At 36.3% G+C, this 21,349-nt stretch overlaps 1 long non-coding RNA gene across 4 annotated transcripts in view; it reads left to right on the forward strand.

Moving 5' to 3' along the window:
* Positions 1-21,349, forward strand: part of LOC115296140 — a 44,422-nt gene continuing 23,073 nt past the window's right edge. For 3 of the 4 annotated variants that reach the window (XR_003910749.1, XR_003910750.1, XR_003910748.1), the window contains exons 1-2: positions 1-195; positions 10,132-10,237. This is a non-coding gene — a long non-coding RNA (uncharacterized LOC115296140). The remainder of the gene's footprint in view (positions 196-10,131; positions 10,238-21,349) is intronic. The other variant, XR_003910751.1, reaches the window with a different exon arrangement.

A 21,349-nucleotide genomic window follows, 5' to 3' on the forward strand; every position in this document is an offset into this window, starting at 1 on the left:
ATGAGGCTGCTTACACTCTTTGCACCCAGAGGTTTGCAGTAAGTCTGGGCTCCACATAGAACACATGTGGTGCTTCTGGACATCTTCATGGAAGAGTTCTTTTTCAGAAATCTGAGAAAGTCTCAATCTGAGGGGCAGAGGGAACCTCAAATGCCCAGCCACGTTAACTACTGGTCATCTCTGGGTGTTGTTCTGGTAAGTGTACTTATTTCAAATAACAAAGTCATGTAGAAGTTGTTGAATGGAATATTCAGTGTTTCTAGGTTTGAGGCAGCTATAAGTTCCATTAATGTTGGAAATTGACTATTTTTTATCCTCAATGAGTAGTGCTATTTACCTTGTATTAGAAATACCTTTGTATCTGTCATTTGTCTCTCATCACATGTATAGATGCCAAGCATTCAAAGATTTTCATTACCCAGGACTATGCTGAAGAAATTCAATGCATAGTTCCAGTATGAATGTTGAAGTTGTCTACTAATGATTGCCTCTCATTAAATATAGGAATTAATTCATTCCCTTAGATATAGAGATATTTTACCTACAAGATCAAAGACAACACTTTCAGTGTTAGAAGTATAATTTATTAAGAACCCCTTTTCATAATTCCTAGAGATAAGCTAGTGTCGCAGGGAGAAAGATATTCACACTCTGTCTAAATGTGTCTGCAGTGTGCCATTACAGCCCATCCAGTCAGAAGTAGAAAGTCAAGAAGTCCAATTTTGATAGTTCCAGAGTTAGAAATAAACCAATTGAATTCCACTTTACCTTTTCCTAACAGTTTCTGCATATTAAATATGCAAATTATGTTTAAAATTCTGAATAAAGATACTTTTGACTTAAGTATCCTTACTTTCAGCTTGTATGGGAGAAATTTTACATAACAGGGCATTTTCCATCTTATCTAAATAAATTCATATGCTGGACAATTGAATCGGCATTTGCTAAACATTTGTGCCAGAAAATGGGTTAATTAAAATACAGATCACTTGTAAATATTGCTTAGCCCATATCAAACATCAAGACTGTAGTCACAATAAGATCACAACTCAGTATCCAACTCTCTCTGTTTCATAATGTATATGAATAAATATTTCATTTAAAAGTTCATCCCAATTAGTCAATCTTACATTGAACTTCAGAATGAAAGTAGATTATTTGAGGTCATAAGATGGAAGACATTCTTTTCATTTTTTAAAAAAAGAATCCTCCTGTGCAATAAATTCTGCCCTTTAAATTAATATAACTGGAGTTTTATTGTGGTGATACAGTATCCCAGCCTTAGTTCAGATTGAATTAATGCTTCCATTTACACTCTGACTGTGATTATGGCCATACACCAAGAGAGTCATGAATAAAAGCAGAAGTCCACAAAAAGCAGGTATAAATAATGTACTTTAATAACATTTTTATGAATTAGACCTTTAAGCTGTCATTATGGGGCTTACTTTATTCATGGTGAATTCACTTAAAACATCAACTTGAAGATTCTGCATTTCTTCAAGCACGATTATCTCTATTCTATAGGTGATTTGGCAGCGGTGGAATTAATGGAATTATAAAACACAACAATTTAATTGTATCCTGCTAGGAATATCCTGCTCATTTTTTTTCATTTTTTTTTTAGCATTTAATTTAATTTAATTAATTAATTTATTTATTTTTTATACAATTTATTTTTTTAACATATGCAATTATTTTCCGTTATTTACAATACAGTAGTTACAATGATACTCCAAACAGAAAAGCCTGCTCATTTTTTTAATGAAAATCCTCCTTCCTCCGACTTTCATCTCCCTCAACATTCAACAATACTCTTCCTTTCCTCCTGACTATGCACCCAAATATTTAATTTCCTCTTCACCCTCTCCTCCATGTTGTTGGCTATTTTGTTTGTAGCAGCTACAGAAGAGTTAGGACATTTAATACCATTCATTTTCAGAGAGATAGCAATTAAAGGTGTCTGTAGAATGTGCACTTGTGTATTGCCTCTCTCTGGCAAAAGTGTCTTACGCCCTGAAGTGACGGCTCTATCTGGCAGGGATCACAGGGAAGGCTGGTTGAGAGAGAAATCCTCTCCACAACAGCAGTTCTGAGCCACAAATATGTTATTAGCTTCTGCATAAATTAACATTAGATGAAAGAAAAATTAAATGACTTACTTTTTACTTTCTAAGCCCTTACAATGGGCTTTTCTCTTGCTTTTAAATGTTTTTATGCCATCTCCAAGCCAGAGAATGAACAATAGTTAATTATAATCGTAAAGCTTTCTAAGATGCCTGTTCCCAGCAAAACGGAAAACAAATGCAAATGTTGAATTTTCAACTTATGTTTTGTCCGTCCCCTTTTCCTTTCTACTGTAGGGATTATCCAAATTTTACATGCCAGATGGGCGCTTCTCTTCTAACCCTCTATGGCCAGGATAGATGTAGTCTTGGTCCGAGTCAAGTAAATAAGAGCGTGTTTCTTCTATAACAATACATTCCAACACATCTTGTCACTATCACTTTATTTCTTTAGAGGGGCAGAGGATGGCCTGGAATCCCACTCATTCGGTGATCATGGGAAGCTTCTCACAAGCAGATAAGTTCAATGACACCAGTGATTATTATAGCTCTCTATTGTTATCTTACAGAAGCATGAGGCAAGGAGAAAGCATGGGCGCTAGCCTGGGTGACCTTGGTCTAAATTCAGTCTCTGACCCTTTCTGGTTATGGGAAATTGGGCAATGTGCTGTGACACACTGAATTTCATTGTCCTTATTTGAAAAATGGGACTAATAAAATCTACTTGGCCGGTTGGTTGTGAAGAATGGAGATGCTGAGCTGAAGTGCCTAGACCAGAGGGAATGTTCATAAAATGTTGGCAGTGAGTAGCTATTACGATATTAGAAACAATAAAAATCTGACCACATATAATCTTCAGTAATTTTTCTAGATATGGCATTTATTGATCTATTTAAGTAAATGCACATCAATTCTTATTTTTCTGTATGAAGAGATGCTGTATCTGAAATACTTTGTATTGAGAAGCCTCAAGAAAGAAAGTACATCAGTAGGTTTAACATGTTATGAAGGGGTGCTGGCTGCAAAGAAGTGGATTCCAGTCTTGGTTTCGCTATAATTAGTAGCCGCGGCCTTATGTAACTATGAGTAACTCTTCCATCTTCAACCATAAAAGGCAGGGGAATGAGTAGAGCATATTTGGGGCCCTCTTCACCCATGTATTTTATTCTCCAAATGAAGCATGCGTCTTCTTGCATTTATTCCTTAATTTTGCCGGGAGCAGGCAATTTAAAAAGCTTTAGCTTTGTAAATAGCTACTGTATGGTCTCTGGCTTTGCTGTGGCTGAAAAATCTTCAATGTGGGGGAAAGTCAGTTTTTAAGGCTTTAAATAAATGTTTGTTATGTATATCACATATATGAATACATTTACATGAATTATAATGTCAGGTGGTAATAAGGGTCAGAAAAAGAGAGCTTGTTTTAGAAAATGAAAGAATGAGAGGATGTAAGGAAGCATTTTTTTTTAAGGAAAAAGGGTTAATTTTTCAGAATGGGTAGGATTTGTAAAGAGTCTTGAAAAACAGCAGGAGGGCTTTCGGCTATCAGGGAGAAGAAATTTTGAGGCAAAGGAAAAATATTTGCCAAGACCTTGAACATAGAATTTGTTGTTCATGGTATGACTGTCCCTTTTTACTGTAAGAAGCCACTGAGAGGTTTTGAGTACAGAAATTATATGATGCTGAGTTATGTTTTAGGAGGAATTTGGCTGTCACTGGATGGTGTTAAGTGACCCATTGGACTTTGTGATCATATTTTAAAAAAGAAAATTAAGAAAGTAAAAGATTTCAACACAAATACATATATTTTTCTTTTTTCTTTGTTTTCTTCCTCTGAATTTTATTTGGGACTCTTGACGGAATGTAACATTACAGAATCGTGGTAGGAGTACCTCACTTTACATTGTAATTAGGTTGCTATGGCAGCAAAGCTCTCTAAATTAAGGACTTCACTTGAATTATCTGGCATAACTAAACTGGCCTGTCAGAACCTGAATCCAATGTCTTAGCCTTAGCTTTTCCTTTGGTGATAGCTGAATTGTTCTTGGAAGCCAGCTCTTCTCATTATCAGCTACTAACAAACAATTCACAACCAGCAATTCTATGAACCTTTTGGTGACTACCCAGAGACTTTTAAAATTACAATTTTCTCAATCAGCAGATGTTTATTTTGCCTTATGTCAGACCCTTTGCCAGGGTCTATAAATGTAAAAGATCCCCTCCAGGAAGTTTACAATTACAATGAAGACTTTGAAAGATATTCAAGGTAGAATCTGAGGGAACCATCAAAGAGGCCCCAAACCAACAAGGCCAAGTGAAATTTGCAAACGCTCCTTTTGGTGGAAGTAAGCACAGACTGAGTCTGAAATAGCCTGTGGAGCCTGGTTCTGACAGAGGGTCGTCGGTGTTATTTCCAACACCAGCTGAAGGAACAGAGGTGCAGAAGGAACTGAGGTACAGAGTGACTACTCGTGTCCTGCAGATACCAGCTGAGAACTCTCTTTTTTTTTTAAGTGTATTTTGAGGGAGGGGGGGATGGACAGAGAGAGAGAGAAAGAGAGAATCTTAAGCAGGTACCTCACTGTCAGCCCAAAGAACTGTGAGATCATGACCTTTAGCTGAAATCAAGAGTTGGATGCTTAACTAACTGAGCCCCCCAGGTACCTCTGAGAACTCTGAATGATGTGGAACCACTCACAAAAGAAGTATCCCAAAGGACTGTAGATCTGATCAATGTAAATCCAAACTTTTTCAAGATACCCTAATACAGTTCATTAAGCCTTAAAAGGATTGTGGAGAAGGGATCTCCATAATTATTTTATATGGTCAGAGCAAAGCAAAAATGTGTGTTTAATTTGGGTTGGAATGTCACTAATTTTATGGTGTCAGGAAATTACACTAACAGACTAAAGTATATGACCCTACAGGCATCAGAATTTACTTGGTCTTCAGGTAAAAAAAGTCTTTACATCTGTAACCAGTGAGAAAATCAGCCCAGGAAAAGGACACTAGCCCAGCTTCCCAAATGTGATAACTGACATAACAAGAAGTCCAAAGTAAAGGATAAACATACATCCTGTTCTCACTGAGAATGGATAATAAAGCTTGAGGTGGACTTCTTCTATCAAAAATTTGCCAGTGAACTGACCCCTGGACAGAAAAGAAGTTCTAGCTTTTGCCTTATGTTGTCAAACTTATCTTTCATCTCCCTTATGGCTGACTTTCTCTGACATAATGACAATTTTTTTTCTACTTCTGAATTTAGTATGCAAAAGGGAATGCAAAGAGAAAAGATTCTTTGATACCTTTCAAATTGCAAAAAAGTTTCTTATGTTAATTAAACTTGGTATTTAAAATGGATAAGGTAGATTTCCCTCAAACCTTTCAAAAATAATAAAAGCCTTTTAGATAAGTGATTGCATTACTTTTGAATGGGTTACATTTATATAGATGAAAGTTGCCACATCTATTTTTTTTCACTTTTCTACCTAGAAGTGAAAGAGCAAAGACATCCTCAGCATCTTTGTGAGTGTGTGTGTGTGTGAGAGAGAGAGACAGAGAGAGAGAGAGTGAGAAAGAGAGAAATGAGAGAGATAAGAGAGACAGATCTGGCTTTTATTTTTCCCTGAAATGCTTTTACATTTCAGAAAGTGAATATTCAAAGTTTATTGACTTTCACTAAGTGAGAAGCCTTCCATCTCCATACACATCTCTGGATAGCTTTCTATAGTATCATTGCATTTCTTTTGTTGTTTTATTTTTTGTTTTATTTTGCTTTTTAGTGCTCCCCACATTTAGAGACTTTGGAAGAGCTCTTTTAACCCTTTAAAGTTTATTTTTTAGGCAGAATCATTACTTCTCCAAGATCTTTTATTGTAATAGTTTCCAATGTGTCTTTCTATAAAGATAAGAAAAACATAAAGTTGTTTTCTAACACCTCTTCATTTTCAATATCATATTATTTGTAAAAGATTACTTTTTCCATATTTTCACTTTAGTTTTTTTTCATTTATCTGTATCTGGAAATTGATTGCAAAAGTACTTCGTTATATATGGAATGTTAAGAATGCCTAGAGGGGCACCCAGGTGCCTCAGTCCCTTAAGCATCAGACTTCAGCGCAGGTCATGATTTCCTGGTTTGTGAGTTTGAGCCTCCTGTCGGGCTCTATGCCGATTGCTCAGAGCCTGAATCCTGCTTCAGATTCTGTGTCTCCCCCTCTCTCTGCCCTTGCCCAGTTCATGCGCTATCTCTGTCTCCTTCAAAAATAAATAAACATTAAATTAAAATAAAAAAGAATGCCTAGAAGCATCAGAAAATTAAACTTTTCCTTTTGTGACAATATCATCAATATTTAGAGAAAAAGCTGGTTATCATTCAAAATTGAAATATATACCATTTTCTAGCACCATTTCAAAGATATTGCTATTTTTAAAACAGATCTTTGAGAAGTTAGGACTTGATTTACTAAATAAATTTAAAAGACGGAATAGTTATTTTCAAAACAATTTGACTTTAAAATTACTAAAAGTTATTTGGACACATGTATAGTCTGATTTTCAATGAAAACATTTCAATTTTTAAAAATATGCCTATGGACATCAACATTAAAAAGGAAACAAGTATCCTTTCAAAGAGTACAACTTTAAAGTTATTATGTTGAATTTGGGTTTATCCTAACTCATGGCCTACATAAATTTCATCATCTCTCATGAACTATACCAAAGTAGTAACAAAACTTTTTGTTTTCTCTTTTCACATATAAAGTCTATTCTAGGAGATCAAAAAGTTTTACACGTTTAATGTTTAAGACATTAAACATAATGTTAAACATCAAACAAAACATTACATTAAATAAATACATTAAAACAATAAGTCCTCTATTAGGTGAACAATTGCCAAGACTCTTTACTCCATTTGGCTAAAACTGACCTGGCTTTAGAGATGCATTTTGTTCTGGATAGGAAGAAAAGTATCTTTTGGAATTGTAACAAATGCATATAATACAAAGAAACATTTAGGTCAAGCTGACACAAATAACAAATAAATGTTTTATAAAGAAAAACTGGTACTTACAAAGTAGAGCTTTGGAGGCATTCCGGTTCTTTTTTATAAAATGCTTTATGAGAAAGTTTTGTTGGCATGAGAGGTTTTAATCAGAATGCCATAATAAGAAAACTACCAATAGATCATGTTCACACAAATTCACAACTCACGTCCTCCTTGACTTCCTCTCGGGTTCTTTATAGATCAAAATACAGGGAAAAAACTACTTTTTTGATACCCTGATAAAAGTTATGAGAGAACAAAAAACAGATCCGAATCAACAGATGGCTCCTTTACTGTTTCCTATTTTGTGGGTGCCACCCCTTCATCCCCAGTGCAAACACTCTTGCCGGAGGGTCAAATTAGATAGGCAACCCTAGCTATATTGTGAGATGTGTAGGGAGTAGAACTAACTTTTCTTACAGACAGGTGCTGGGAGCCATTTCTGAAGGAGGGCAGGTTTGCAAGGCCTCCCACCATCAGAGGGCGACCTGCTGCTATACCCACTCAACCCCCACTCAATTTCTGCTTGAGCACCAACCCCCAAGGCGCCTGACTCACTGAGATCAGGAGTGACTTGCCTTCTTATGTTAAAAATATGTGAATTGTACCTTGTGAAAAAAATTTTTATAGGAGTTTCTTCTTTTGTGATTATAGGAGCAAATGTTACATTTCCTGAGAAAAGCTGTTTTTCTGCCCCCTTGAAAACAGGCTAATTGACCCTTGCTCACAAAGGAACTAACTCTTGCTTTTGCTATGCTAGAAAGATCCCCTTGTATTTAAATGCCAAAGATCCCTTCCTTCCACATGTGATAAGCATCTAGTCACCTACTTCAATCACTATTGGTAAAGATCATGCAGGAGTCTTCCACCAATCTATGTTCTGGCTAATTTTTACATACCAAATAATTTGTCATCAGGAATCATTGTCTAAGGCAATTGCCACTCCTGTTTGGTACCCCATTCATTTTTTCAATAAATAAGGCTGACTCTCAGGTCAGTGCAGAGATGCCTGACTGAAGTGCAGAGATGCCTGACTGAAGTGCAGAGATGCTGGCCACCAGTGCAGATGCCTGATTGGAGAGCAGAGACGCCTGCTTGGTGATCAGAAAGAAGCCGAGGCTCTCTTGCTCCCTTTTTCCGACACTTTCCATCCTTCAGGGAGCCCTGGACCTGCTGGAGCTGGACTCCGGCAAATAGGTCAACAGGAAAAAGTAAATGACTTTCACAAAAAGTCTAATAATCAATAATGATAAATCAAAACCAAATGACAGACAAAAATTCTGTTTAGAGATGCAATTTCTTATGAAATTTATTTAATACTTATTAAATGTAATTGTATTTCATACTCCACGAGAAACTCTCATTTCTTTCCATTTTCTTCCCTTTTCTTGACATTCTTCCAGCCTGCTTAACATAGTTTCTCTCTCCCCAAACCTGTTTTTATTCTTAATGCCATTCATTTTCTCAGCACAGACACTTTAGTAATCATGCTCAACCCTAACACTTAATTGCTAGTCTTAAAATACTGGAAAGAGTCTAAACCTGGATATAAGATATCTGGCTTCTAATTCTAATTACAATTGACCCTGAAGCAACATTTGAATCATGCTGGTTCACTTACAAGTGGAATTTTTTAATAAATAGAGTACAGTATAGAAATGTATTTTCTCTCTTATGATTTTATTAACATTTTCTTTTTTCTACCTAGCTTTAAGAATACAGTATATGATATATGTGTATATATGTATATATATATATATATACATATATACACATATATATATAATATGTATTACCAACTGTTTATGTATCAATAAGGCTTCCAGTCAACAGTAGGTGTTAATAGTTAAGTTTTCATGGAGTCAACAGTTGTACATGGATTTGTGACTGCAGGGAGGGGGCAAGGAGTCCCTTAGACCTCCACATTGTTTGAAGGCCAATTGTATATCATGGTTATGGCTGTGTTCTCTTAGGCAATTTACTTGATTTCTCTGATCTGTTCTAAATTCTAAAGTGATGTGAAATCCTATTCACTCCTTGGAGTTATTTTGAGGGTTGAATGGAATAATTTAAGAGAAAAGTAGCATAATTTTGCCCCATGAACGGTAACCTCCTTTAAGTGTCTTATCTCCAGACCCCTGATCTCCACCCCTTAGCTATCCATTCTTTCTATAGCTGACATAATAAATCTAAAATGTGAACTGGATCACACTCCTTTTTTGCTCAGTTGCTTTAGAAGCCTCACACAGTCTGTGAGGAGGTGTAAAATCTTTAGGTGTGTACAAACCCCATCAGGATATGAACCAAATTCTTTTTTAAAATAATTTTTAATGTTTATTTTTGAGAGAGAGACAGTATGAGTGGGGGAACAGCAGAGATAGAGAGACACACATACACACAGAATCCAAAGCAGTCTCCAGGCTCTGAGCTGTCAGCACAGAGCCCAACATGGGGCTTGAACCCACAAACCATGAGATCATGACCTGAGCTGAAGTCAGATGCTCAACTGACAGCCACCCAGGCGCCCCAGTACCAAATTCTGTATTGAGAAATTACATAGAGTTTCACATATACTGACTAATGCCACTAATGCAATTACCTTATTGTCTTCTATAGATACCAATTAAAAACTACCGTAAGATTTAATAATTTATTATACAGATAAGAGAAGTTTCTTGATAAAAATGATAATAATAATAGCAACTAATGGTTGAGTACCTAACTGTGCTAGAAAATGGGCTAAGTTGTTATATACATTATTTTATTCAGCTGTATTAATTACAACTTATTCTAAGTTAAATAAATAGTGAAAGTATTTTGGTTTATATTATTTTATCAAAATTTATAACTAAAGGTCAATTCCATTAAAAATTGCTGACAGATAATAAGTTTATTTCACTGCCAGACAAATAAATATTACATTGGCCTAAAGTTTAATAAAATTCATTGTGTCATGGAGTTAATGGAATAAGAACTGGGGCCAAATTTCTATTTTATTATTTTATGCTCTTTGTTTCTCAGGATATATCTCACTGAAGAGCTAAGGTGATAAAGTTCTTGGTTTAATAGAATTGTAAATAAAACATTACTAGCTCCTGTAGAACATTGTCCTCGGATGCATCCTACGGTAAGAAATAATCTTATAATAAGTTTCTTATAATGCTTCTTTCTCCTCTACACAAATCCTACCAACCCACTCTTTCTGGCCCAATGCAAGTCCTGTAATTTTATTTCATAGCCTTGCCTCACTCATATCTCATCTTCCTCCCAACTTTTATAGCCTTTATGATCTGTGCAACTCACTTCTGTTCATCAGTAAATAATGCATCATAGTGATCTTCATTGCATAGGGGCACTCCTGGTTGTCCCAACAAGTGGATATCTCTATCCAGACCACAACCATACTGTAGACATCTCTAGTAGCCATTTAACCACTGTACAAAGCCATGAAGTCTTCCTTCTGCTCTTAAGGCAGTTAATTACAACCCACTGGCCTGAATACAAGAAGCCTGAAATCTCTGGGTGGAAGCAAAAAGGTACTTAAGAGAGCATTTAAGTTCTGGCCCCATACTTTATGGGTGAAGTAATGAAGATCCTGAAAAGTCAGTTGATTTGTCAAAGGTCATATAACTAATTCATGTCAAAGCCAGGATTAGAAGCTGAGTCCTTCGTTTTTTCTCTAGAGGACTTTTGCCCACATATGGATGATGGCATTTATTGTATTATTTACAATTGCCATTCTTAGTATATTTAGTCAAGAAGATGATAGGGTATACAGTATTGATTCCCCTTATTATATTTGCCTTTATACAAATTATATGTTTATAGTGGAATCACATTAACTTCTTTCCACATATTTGCCACAATAGACAAATTGTGACAATTTTACACTAAATGTTGAATAATTACATGTGGGTAGAAATTTTCTATTCTTTAGAGAACAGTGACAACATAAACCATAATATTTTGGGAGATGTCCATGTTGAGTACGGAAAAAATCATTTCTCATTGTTGATTAAAAAATAGTGGGATTGGGGCACCTGGATGGCTCAATCAGTTAAGAGTCCGACTATGGCTCAGGTCATAATCTCATGGTTCATGGGTTCGAGCCCCACATTGGGCTCTGTGCTGACAGCTCAGAGCCTGGAGCCTGTGTTCAGAGTCTGTGTCTCCCTCTCTCTCTGACCCTCCCTTGTTCACACTGTGTCTCTCTCTCTCAAAAATAAATAAAATGTTAAAGAAAATTTTTAAAAAGTGGGATCATATCTAGTAACTGTGCTAAGATTTTATGAAGCAGCTTTATAGGGTGATGGGGTGAGGATGGAAAATGTTGCCTGAAGCAGTTTGTTTAAAAACTGAGGGTTCTGTCTGACAGCAGTCAGGGGCTAATTCCTCCTGAGAAATACAGCTCTGATAAACATTCGATGACAAAGTGGCTAAAGATAAGAATAACGTGATGTTAATATAACAGTTGACATTTCATTGGGGCAGGAACTCAGTAGATCAGCTCCCTTACTGAAGTAAGTAGTAGCTTTGGTGGCTCTTTGAACTTGCTGGGGGAGTTCTCAGTGGACATGGGAACTCTATAACAAAGTGTGGTACTGTTTTAGAAAGAATGTGAGAATTAATATTATATTTAAGTTAGTCCCTTTTAAATTATATCCATAATTAAGTGTCAATTGACAATGTCAAAATGATTACATGACGTGGTTGTTATATGAGATTTGTTTAATACAATTGTAGCCAGTTTTCCAAGGCCAGACATAGTCTAAAAAATATAGCAGTCAAAGGAAACACTTTATTTAGTGTACAAATTTAGTCTTTACATCCAAATATTTAAATCAATGGAAACTTCATTATGATGTACAAAGCATGTGAGGTGGGAGAGGAGTGAAACTGAAGGAAGGCAAGATACATCTTCAAAGCATGAGACAAATGGCCTGAGAAACACACCAGCATTTCCAAGAAGGGAGTGCTGCAAGAAACTGATTTTCTTTAAGTGCCAAGAAAGCAAAAAGGAAACTTTTAAGGGCCTCACAGACATGAGAGCATTTTCACTCATAACAAGGTCTATGATTTTTAAAACTCTGTTAAAATTCCAAATTGTTTCTAATGTCTTGTGAACCAACTTAATAATCCAGTGTATAGATCAGCCCTACTTTTTTAAAACCAAAAAAAAAAAAAGCAAAATATGTTTAAGTGCCTACATTTTACCTGTTACATCTGTATTCCTCAAAATCAAATAGCATACATTAGTGCCACATGTAAGTTCCTTTTCACATAATGCCATTTTCTTGCAACTTGGTCCTAAGGAAGTTCCAGACTAAAATAGTGCATCAAGGACTGTGCATAATCAGCCTCACTAAAAACAGCTTGATTAATACTAAATATGTCCTAGTTCCTAATCAATTATGTTAATGAAGTTGCAGGCACATCTGCAAGCCTTGACAAAGCCCATGATCTCAGCATCGCCTGATAGCGTGGCCTCCTTGGGCACCTGTTCGGTGCCAGTGTCCTCAGCGTAGACTCCTTCTCTGGGAAGTAAAAGGAGAGAGTAGCCAAAGCCCTATAATCCTGCAACATCGTTATGTTATTCCCTTACACATCGTATTGGGTTCCATGATAAAATTTCAAATTAAATTGCTCTATAAATAGAACAATAGAAACCTAAGTATCCCACTTTACAAATGACACTTCCTTTTCTAAGTGACAGACTGATAGGCAAAACATTTGCTACTTGGTGTTTTATGAACCTCTAGTAGGAGATAAACTGGAGTCCAATATTTGAATAATCAAGATCTGCCTCAAATTGGGCAATTGGAGTTCCTTGATTTATGTCCATCTCACAAGAACAACAATAACAACAGAATTAGAATCCAATGAACTTAAGGTGACATATTATTTATAGGCTATCCCTTGTCCTGTGAACATTGGGGCAGTGACAGAGTCACTTGTCAGTTTTCTGTCAACTTATCTCCGGTAACATTAGCTCTTATAATCCAAACGCCAAACAAAACATGACTCTGATCTCTCTCTCTCTCTTTCTCTCTCAACTGAGTCCTAAGAAATGTTTCTAAATAATCTGCTTACTAGCTAAGTAAGTTATATATAATAATTGCTAGTGATGAGATTACTTAGTTTTTGTTTTATTGTTTTCCATATAATTCAGTTGTATTTGAGTCCAGTTAAGACATTTTTAAAAATATTTGACTCCTATCAATGTCAAGCATATGCAAAAGATGGCAATTTATGTTGGTGAAAAACCACTTTCGATGGAAATGCAAAAGGCAAATCATTGATTACTCAAAAAGAAATATTTAAACAACTCTAATTGTATAAGGTAAACATTTAAGCTGCTTTACTAATAATGATATTCAGAGGTTACCAAGTGTTAAAGACTGAATTGCGTCTCCTCCAAATACACACATGAAGCCCTACCCCCCATATGACTGTATTGGAGATCGGGCCTTTAGGAGGCAATTGAGCTTAAATGAGGTCATAAGAGAGGAGCCCTGATACTGTAAAACTGTGTCCTAAGGAGAAGAAGAGCCATCTGAGCTCTCTCTTCACCATGTCAAGATAACACTAAGGAGATGTCTACAAGCCAGGACCTGGGCTTTATCCAGAAACCTGGCCATCATGGCACTCTGATCTCAGACTCCCGTCCTAAAGAACTATGAGATGTTTCTGTTGCTTAAGCTACCCAATCTGTGGTGTTTTGTAGTGGCAGCTCTTGAAAACCAAGAGGTCCAGTGTTGATCAGGAATTTAAGAAATTATGATATCAAGAGGAATTGTCTTCATGTAATTGTCACACACAGAAATGACATCAAGAGCCAAGTGAATGAATGGGTGAAGCAGAGGTGTGGCAGTTGATGGAAACAATGGTCACCTTAGTCAAGATGACCACACTTAAAAATCAGCACGTAGAAAACCTGTTGGGCCAAATAAAATGTATCTGCAGCAGTTTTGGAGGAGACAAAGATTTCAAATCTGGACTGGTCCTAGACTGTTCTCTAAAAATTCAGGAAGCATTATTGATTTGGGATCATAGAGTAAGATTTTACATGTACTTTACATTAAATTGTAACCTCTAATAACCAAATTCTTTTTTGTTGGATTCATATTGAGATAGCAATGATTTATAGATGATACGGGATTTTTATTTAAAGCTTACAGCTACTAATTCATTCCATTTGTGTAGCTGGCCAAATCAAAATATTTTACATACTATACACTAGGTTATTATAATTTGCAAGTATAATGTAACCTTTCCCCCCATTCCCACTGGCATTTCTCTTGCTCTCTTGCAAGCCTTACTAGAATGCTTAGGTCCTTGGCTTGAAAACTATTGTTCTTTCTCAGACAACTGGCAGCCAGAATTTTTCCATGAGTGACATTTTAGTCATTTTGAAGGACGTTTGGCCAATTAAAGTTCATTCAGATGATTAATACTAAATTAAAAGCATTTTTAGAAATATTTAATTGCTCTCCACTTCCCTCTAAATCACCTAGGGATTTGCTACTGAGATTGAATCCTAGACTACGAGCATCAGCAAACCTTGGAAGCGTGGTAAAATTGCAGAATCTCAGGCCCCGCACTAGATCTACGAGATCCGAATCTACATTTTCACAAGAGCCCCAGGCGATTTGTGTGCACACTAACTTTTAAGAAGCATTGCTAGGGTTCTCTATACTGAGATCAGAACATGATATTTTTATCGCAGAAGTGCATAAAATCTATAGCACAACACATTGTGTCTTCATCTTCCCAAACCTGTAGAGGTCTCAGAAGACATGAAGGTAAGATCCTCAAATGCTGATATCTTCATAGCAATATACTGGAAAGATCCTTGGGCATAGAACTAGAAATTCAGGGCTGGAAACACAGATCTGCTATTACCTAACTAGCATAAATAAATAAATAAATAAATAAATAAATAAATAAATAAATAAATTCCAAGACTACATTTGTTAATCTTTGATAATGTCTACTTTACAGGGTTTTGAAATATCAAATGTAAAATGCATATAAGTAGAGAAAACATAATATTTTAAATAAATGTGAGTTAAAAAGAGCATGACTGCAGGTGTGACTTGGTCAGCATCTGGCCAGAAAGTGCGTAGGACATGCTGATGTCAGAACACAACCAGAGGAAAACATCAGCTGCCCAGCTACCCAAATCCTTCCCTGGCTATTGGCTGTGTGAAATATAAATGTATAGCCAAAATGATCATCGGATCTGTGGTCAATTGGATAATGCATCTCTCACCAAGCCATTCAGATTTATTTAAATTCATTAACCTTGCTTAATTAAAATAATTTAAAATAGAGAAAAGACTATTTAAAACAGGCTATCATGTTTAGATACTTGGTGTGAAACAATTCATTGCATCTGTACAGTTTTTGTACACATGGGCATAAACCAAAGGTTCTCAAAATTTAGTGTGTACAAGATTCAGCTGAGGAGATTGATAAAAATAGAGATCTATTTCCTCCCTGAATTGCCAGAGAATCTTATATGCTAGGTTTAAGATATTGGGAATATGAATTTTTAAGAAGCTTCACAGTTGATTTTGGTGCTGACAATCTGCAAACTATTCTTAGTGAAAAACTGTCTTAAGCCAATAAAATGAAATTGAAGAGGAATTCCTAAGTATATCAATACCAAACACAATAATAATAATTGCGGAAGTTTAGTTGTTACATTTGTTCATCCAGTTAGAAAACAGTAGAATCTGAATTTGGATCCAGATCTCTGTGATTCTAGAGCACAAGCTGTAAATCACTTTTTTAAAGACACAGAGCTCCCACCATCCCTCTAGGTAACAACAAATGATCAATAAGACCTGGTCCCCTTTGTAAGAGGGGTTTGGCGGATATATGAAACAAAATGAACCTCTCAGACACTTCCTCCTCATTACTGGAGATTCATTTGGGGATGGGGAAGATAAGTCAAGTGCAGAAGAAAGGACAGCTTGCATGAGTATATAATTCCAGATAACAGCCATATAATATTTTCTGGAGTTCCATGCGCCATTGGAATGACCTCTCAGTAATTCTACCTGGAAGCCCATGAAAAACTCATGTGTCAGTCTGTCCTGTGCCCACGACCCTCCTGCTTTTCCTCACCAGGCCTGTTTTATTTCAGTGGTTTCCCATCTTAGTTAATGGCACCTCTGTCCACCTGAATATCTAATTCAGAAAGCCAGAGTCATTCTAATTACTTGTTGCATGTCAGCATCTATAGTAATCAGATACTTTGACCAATTTATTCCCTTTCCAGATATTTTTCTGATCGACCTGCTCTCTCCATCTACACCACTACACCACCAACTACACCACTGTTTAGTGCCTGTGTTACAGCTTGGTTGGACTATTCTCTTCGCAAATGTCTGTGATCACTCTCATACCACCTGTCTAAACCAGCAGGATGGGAGTCAAATTGTTCTTTTAAGATGAACATATCTATCTCATCTATGGGGAATTCCTTATAGTCTAAAGAAAAAAAAAGTAGCTTAGGAGGAAATATTTGCGCTTGTATATGCACAAAATATCTCTGGAAGGAGCTAACATTGGTTGACTATAAGGAGAACTGGCTAGTTAGTACATAGGGCCAGGAGGGAAACTTTCCAGTACCCTACATCATTTTTGTGACTTTTAAATTTTGAACCATGTAAACACGTCAAAAATCTTAAAAAGAATTAAAAATCCCTTAGCTAAGTGAAATAGCATGATGTCAGAGATTGGCAAAAGAAATAAAAACACAAGCAGTAAAAGCAAAAAAGAAAGAAGGGAAAGAAGAGAAAAGTTGAATAAGTAAGAATAGAAAATGCTGATAAATGTATCTGCAGGCTGAGTATATTACAGGTTTATTTTTACTATTCAGTGCTTTATAATAAAAATTTAAAGATAAATATAAATCCCAAGCTTAGCCTACAAGGCACTTCACGATTTGTCTTTTGCATGTCTTTCTATCATCTGTCTCAGACCCTCTCCACGTTGCCTTCTTTCTCTCTAGGATGAAGTGCTTATGCGTTTCTGAACAAAACCTCTTTCTTTCTCATCTCCATGTTTTTGCATATGCCTATTCTTTTGTTGTCAGTGTTGCTTTCCTTGCATATTCTTCTGTATTCTTGGGATTTAAGCTCCACAGCCACTTCAGCAGAGAAGCTTTTCCTGGGATTCTCCTCACCTCTTCCAAGCAGAGCTATGCCCTCCCTTCTCTAAGCTTTCACAGTATTCAGCACTGCTTCTATTTTGGTTCTTATCATATGGTGACAATCACCACACTTCTTAGAATCCAGCAACCAAGGTGCCTCTTGTAGGCTCTGCGCTTTACAGGGCTCTATGGGCCTTCCTCCTGCCCTAGGTCTAAGAGTCTATGGGGACGATAGGCTGTGGCCACCTGAAATTTTTTCCTCTCTTACACTCCAGGTCCTAGGACTGACTTTTTTCCCTCCAAACAGTTCTTTCTCTGCTGCCATTGGATGCTGAACTCAGGGGGTGGACTGATGGGTATAGAACTTGGACTAGCAGTCTGGTGTCCATATATATAGAAAGAAGGTCTCTCTCAGTGTTTGACAGAGTTAGAGGTGGAAGGGGTGCTATGATGGTCTGAAGGAGACCTCTATCTGTACCCTTGCAAAAAAGTAGTGGTGCACCTGCCTTTGATTTTTTTGTTTCATATCTGGCTCCTCTTTAATTACTTTTCATTTTATACCTGTAAACTGATTCTTGGTAGGACAGGAACTATTTTCTATTAATCTCTAAATCCCCAGTACTTTGGGCAATACCTGGAGTGATCCCCTGGTTGGGATTTAATAAATTGTAGTTGAATGAATAAATGAAAACAAATGATTTTGAAAAATTGATTATGATGACACTTTCCTCCTCTAATTTTGCCAATCCCTAACACCGTATTCTGAAGAACCAATTAGTAGTAGTATTAGTTATTAATTTTATAAACTGGCACACACACACACACACACACACATATACATGCCATTTTATCCTCACACTAACTCTATGAGATCAGCACTATTCTTTTTTTTTAAATTTATTTATTTTGAGAGACATTGAGAAGAAAGGAGGGGAAGAGAGAGAGGGAGAGAGAGAGAGGAAATCCCAGGCAGGCTCCATGCTGTCAGCACTGAGCCCGATGTGGGGCTCTATCTCATGAACCGAGAGATCATGACCTGAGCTGAAACCAAGAGTTGTACACTTAACCGACTGAGCCACCTGCACCCCAAGATCACTACTATTCTTAACTCATCTTATGGATGATAAAACTCATGAAGAGTGAGTTTAAGTAAACTAAAATTTACACAAATAGTAAGAGGTGAAACTCAGATTGAAATCTAGAAACTCTGTCTTTGAGTCTTAAAGACACTAAATTGGTCAAGTTGTGGTAAAACTGCATGAATTACAACACATATCCTTGTCTATTTGTGCCTGTACTTTCTAGCTTGATTTCCAGGACAGGAAACTAGTCATTCTTCTGGAAGCTGATGATCGCTGGTATAAAACCTTAAGGGGAAAACTTTTGGTTTTCCAAAAAGCAGCAGATTGTAATTTCAGGAAAAGTAAACTGTAGCTTAGATGTACCAAAATTATTTAAGAAAATAGGGATTTTGTTGTTTCTGCAGTTACTGTTGTGTCCTGTTTCTCTACATTCTATTTTGTTCACAATAAAGGAGAGCTTTGGAAAAGTAAAATACTTGCCTTCAGGAGTCGGTGATGCCGGAGTGGGTCTGGAAGCTTGCTCTGTTGGTAATGGAGGTGGTATCGCGGGGCTTTGTCCTGGGCACACAATGCAGGAGTAGGTATTGAAAAAAAATATTAACAAATTTAATATCCTCGACTAAAATAGCTAGATCTGTCCCCAACATGCATAATTCATAATCTGAAGTATAAATTCATATTATTATGCAATAAGAAAATTGTTATTAGGTGAGATCTTTAAGTGGATACACACACAGGTTCCGTTATCTTCAGAGCTATTTCTGAATATATTACTTTTCATAGATGTGTATACAATGTTAAATATATCTGCTGGACTTCATTAATGGAAAATCTACATGCAGTCAAATAAAGCAATTTATTTTCAATATGTACTTTAAATTATGGAAACTAAAATCACAGAAGCTGAGAGGAGTCCTAATATAGAGAAAAAATCACCACTTTTTTTATTTAACTAAAAATTCTTAAATGATATAATAGAGCAATAAAAGAAGGTTAAAATTCATGGGCCTTTTGATATTGAACAGGTACATTTTCTCCTGCCAAAGTAAATGACCTGCAGTTAAGTAAATAATGGGCCAAAGGGAAAATATATTCAGTTTTATAGAGGCTTGGAAGGCTCCCTCAAGTCTCTGGGCTTATTATGAACTGTATAAAAACCCACAATCGTTTCTGAGTGCTTCCTTATCCCAAGTGATTTCTTTAATTAACCAAAACCATCCAGGCCATGAACTGTAAACATTAACTAACATATGATCCCATATGAAATGCTCGCAAAATGTTTTATCATTAATTTTCATTCTACAAATTTCTGCTGTGTGTTTCTTTTAAATCTAGGAATGATGTAGGCATAGGCACCTTCTAACACCTCACTGACAACTAGATATTATCAAATGTCAGCAGACCTGCCTGCTTACTGGAAATTTTCCATTTTTAGAATTTGTCAAAATTAGTTTGCTCTAGTGAAGTGTGGATTAACAAGCAGAGCAATTGGAGTGGTACACACACCGCCTTCCGTGGTGGTGAGAAGGGAAGGATCCCAGACCCTCATGCCAAACAGAGGTTAGTCTCAATTTTAGGATTCCCTTATAATTGTTAGACCCATCTAGGTTGATTCTTGAACATATTCAAGCATGCATAAAAGCACATTGTTTAATGACATGCAGGCCATATACCTAGAAAAGTACCAGTCCATATTATTATTAATTTTGTTTTCCTCATGAGAGCAAACATTTGATAGAAACATAGGGCAACATGAAAATTCCTCTTTCAGTGTACGAAGAAATGATGAGGCTGAACACTCTAAAATAAGTTTCATCTCTATTATTTTTCCTAGTTAACATTTACATACTGTTTATGCCTAGAACAATCCCAATCAGTTTTGATATATTAAGTCATTTAATTTTCACAAGATCCTTAGGATGTATGTGTATTTTCATTTTACACTTTGAAAACTAAAGTGAACAGGTTTACAGGCCATTGATTTCCTAAAAAGTGGAGCTGAATTTCCATGTAGGCTCCAGATTTGAGGTGCTCAAAGCCTCTCTCAGACTGCATAAGGCCATAAAAGGGTCATCTTCTATAAGGGGGGGGGGGTCCATGACTGTAAGTGGGAAACTCAGCTTCTACCTACTTTGTAAGTCAAAAGGATAAATACTTGTAAATATCTATTCCCAAATCTTTCTAGAGAGCTGTCCTTGAAGAAAATATCTCTAAAGTAGGCTGATATTTTGTAGCTTTTAAATCTAGGAAGAATCTAGATTTAAGAAGGAGTCAGTTAAATGGTTAAAACTTAAAATACAAGTGGCCATGAATATAAATCAATTGTTTCTAAATATGAAGGCTTTCAGAAACATCTTCATAGAATGGGGCCTAATCAATCTTTTCCTGGGTCATATTTTCATGAACAGTGGTGATGTAAAAATCTCAACCCCTTATAGTCTTGATAAGCTTTTAGAAATATATTTCAAAAGTATATGAAATTCTTTCCAGGGGAATTATTCATAATTTATACTCTAAAATATTTTTAGATTTTCCTGGAGGAAATATGAAGTCATTATTTTATTTTTAAAACATTTTAGTGAACCCTTATTCTGAGTCAATAATACCAAAAACATTAGGGGCACCTGGGTGGCTCAGAGGATTAGGTGTCCAACTTCAGCTCAGGTCATGGTTTCACAGTTCATGGGTTTAAGCCCCGTGTCAGGCTCTGTGCTGACAGCTGGGAGCCTGGAGTCTGCTTCTCATTCTGTGTCTCCCTCTCTCTCTGCCCCTCCCCTGCTTGTGCTCTAACTCTCTCAAAAATAAATAAACTTAAAAAAAAGAAGTTCCCAGACTTAGATCACTATAACAGATTGTTATAATTCAATGTGATGATGCGAAATAATATATACAGAGGGGATGTTGCAGAAAGATGCCTGGAGTAGATTAACTGTAAACTGCATTGAATGACCTAAATGAGTTTGCTGGGTAAAGAAATGAAGAGAAGAGATTCTAC

The sequence above is a fragment of the Suricata suricatta genome, chromosome 7 (genome assembly GCF_006229205.1).
Source record: "Suricata suricatta isolate VVHF042 chromosome 7, meerkat_22Aug2017_6uvM2_HiC, whole genome shotgun sequence".
Classification (NCBI taxonomy): Eukaryota; Metazoa; Chordata; class Mammalia; order Carnivora; family Herpestidae; genus Suricata; species Suricata suricatta.